General features: G+C 31.2%; 1 long non-coding RNA gene across 1 annotated transcript; it reads left to right on the top strand.

The window, feature by feature from the left end:
• The first annotated feature begins 706 nt into the window (after positions 1 to 706).
• LOC113469459 lies at positions 707 to 2,404 on the top strand. The gene is made up of 2 exons (XR_003392869.1): positions 707 to 1,453; positions 1,631 to 2,404. It is a non-coding gene; the product is annotated as an uncharacterized LOC113469459 (long non-coding RNA).
• The last annotated feature ends 698 nt before the right edge of the window (positions 2,405 to 3,102 follow it).

Consider the following 3,102-nt stretch of genomic DNA (forward strand, 5'->3'; position numbering starts at 1 on the left):
GATTTTCCAAGGCGATTTATCCAATCTATTTCCTTTTGAATTACAATTTTCTTTCTTTTTCAAACGTTTTATTTAAAGAGGAGGTTAACAATTAGAGTCCTATTCCACAAAGAATTGTTTTGTCCCCAAATCAAAGAAAAACTGATTAGAAAAAAAAAACATAAAAGGAAACCTCTAAATTCAGTGCTTTCTCTCACTGAATTTGAATGGAAACTAAATGGAATAAAGTAATTGAAAAATAAGGGAATGGCAATAGAAAACTTGTGGATGGAATTTTTACCAAAGGGTCTTCTTAATGTCTTGGCCCCAGAACAGATGAAAGCAAAACTGAAAGAATACAGGTAAGCCCAGACTTTATTAAGTCCCAACTTAATTTCAAATATTTCATCTTTTTTACTTTCTTAAAAGTTACTTAATATGCTATGGGTATTTCAGTGGTGTTTACCACTTGTCTGTTAGGTTGGAGTGAAAAGTAATAATAAAACATGCAGAATACATCAAGAAATACAGTGATAATAAAGAAGACTATGTAAGTATGAAAAGAGTACCTATAGACTCTTTTCCACAGACTTAGTAATGATATTATATTACCAAGGTATAATCTTAAGATTAAATATTTTTGTAATTAAAACCTGGATTACATTTTTTTTTTTTTTTCTGTTGAGTCTGGAACTTACATCCTCTTGCATTAAAGTGCTCAACCATCCCATACAGCACAAAAGTTGGAAATCTATGTAATACCATTGTCAAAAGTAATTTCGTATTACAGAAGCAAGAAAAACAATATGTAATAGGTCTGGATAAATCCATAACATCTGTACTAAATCACTATTACTTGTGTATTTATATAAATCATGAGAATGTAGACTGTAATAAATTTGTCAATACAAAACTTGAAATACATCCAGCACTTCACAGCTTTTATGAACTTGGTAAAAATCAATGATGTTCAAAGATAGTGTGTAATAGAAATTTTAAATACCAAAAAATACAGGTCCAGTTGTAATAAACAGGTTTAATAACCTAGTTTGAAATTAAGTCTTGTAATACACATGGAAAGAGATGGCAATTGCGCGGTAATGTTTTTATCCAACTGTATAACATTCCAAAAAAGTTCCATGTTTTTATTTTCAAGTCCTATTCAAATTGGAATAAAATCAAATTAGCGCATGCGCAATGAAACAAAATAAACAAAGAATTTCAAAGAAACAACAACTCAACGGTTCTTGTTCTTGATGAGCTTCCCTAGTTAATTTTGCAATTTTCCTGAATTTTGCCACTAAAGTTTAAGTAATGTTAATAAAAAAAGTTAATTGTGAATTAAAGATTTCAAATCTGTAATCTCTGTATTTCTGTTATACAATCAGTACAAAACAACACATTTCTACCAACACTTTTATGTAGTGGACTTCGTGTGGACTGTGGAGTGCATTCTTTTGCTGGCAATTGAACGGTAAGTCACTACTTTCTTTTTTTTTTTTACTACTAGATACCTACCTAATTTAACTTTTGACGCATAAACCCTTTTTAAACCAGCACAATCAGACTGAAGTGGGGAGTGATCTTAGGGGAAAAATTATGTAGGTAAGTACAAAATGTTAAATCAATGTCATTTTTTTATTCCTTTCAGTGGACAAACTCATCTCAATTGAGTTAGAACAAAATGAAATTCTTGAGAAACTGGATATGCTACAAAAAACAGTAAATCATCTCATGACAAGACGTGAAGCAGCATCTAGTTCTACAGAACTTCAAGACTTATTAAAGAAGTTGCCATTGAAAACCCCATTGGATTTTGAAATCTTTCAAGATAATCTAACTGACTCTGGCCAGAGAGCTTTGGTAAGGATTGAATATCATAAATTTTATCCAAAAGTATCACCATAAATAACTGAGGGGCTACAAAGGGACTAACTGCAGATATGTAGGTATCTAGTATTATATCTCTTAAAATAGGTACCAAAAATGAGCCTTTCTTTAATGCACACAGTTTTACTATTGTATTAAAGATAGCAAAACATATTGGTCTTGTACTTCAGGTGAATGATTTTGTATGGTACCTACACATAGGGATTTGCAAACAACCTGGTTTATGTTCTAGATATAAAGATATAGACTTTACATAATGGTCAAGAATAAGGCTGTTTTTTAAGACTGAAAAGTGACTATGAAATTCACTAAACTAGGCTATGGCGTCTTGTTTTTATTAATGCAAGTTACAGCAGCAATAATGCTGACTGTACTGTTTAGTCAGCAATTAGTGAGCTATTGTTCTTTCTTTTAGGAGTTGGGCTGAACGGGAGAGCCCGCAGTTTCAGTCTTGTTCCTACCATTGCATCGAGCATTTGGTAATCCTCGACGATTCAAGTTTATTTAATTAATTATTAATTATTTCTTTTATTATTTCTTTTTATTATAAAATATTGTTATTTTCTAATTATTAATTGCTGTTTTTAAATTGGGCTTTTTGATTAAAGAAAAACTAAATTTACTTTATAAAAATAAATAATTATAATTTTTGGTAAAATAAAATATTGTCTTTTTTAAAAACCCACCTACGATCTCCGTAGTGGTATTTTACATGGTCATTATGGGGGAAAAAATGAGGTAAATCATTTTATATATATAGAGCAAAATATCCGGGTTCGATTCCTGGCCTTCAGGACTTTTTTTTTTATTTATTTATTTTTTTTTTTAAATGAGATGTGTGCACGGAAATTTTAATTGCCTATTTTAGAAACATGAAGTAGGTGCCACACTGGGTAACAGCTAGTAAATAAAATTAATATACATACAGTGCATTCAAAAAGCCCCCCCCACCTTAATTTTTGAACCAATGAATTTAGAAACCTGAAATTTCGTATACAAGGGCCGGAGTTATGGCCTGTTAATATTTTCATTTTTCCATGTTCTCCCGCCTATAGGGGAAGTACCAAAAATGGGAAATTCATATCGATTGGTGATTTGTGCTTCAAATAGGCCCCACTAATGGTTCATGTTGAAATTCAGACCCTAAAATGAAAAATAGACTTCCGGCCCTGATGGCCTCCGGATATGAAAATGGATGTTTCGAAATTTAATTTTTGGGACCGAATTTCAATA

The sequence above is a fragment of the Diaphorina citri genome, unplaced genomic scaffold (genome assembly GCF_000475195.1).
Source record: "Diaphorina citri unplaced genomic scaffold, Diaci psyllid genome assembly version 1.1 scaffold1089, whole genome shotgun sequence".
Classification (NCBI taxonomy): domain Eukaryota; kingdom Metazoa; phylum Arthropoda; class Insecta; order Hemiptera; family Psyllidae; genus Diaphorina; species Diaphorina citri.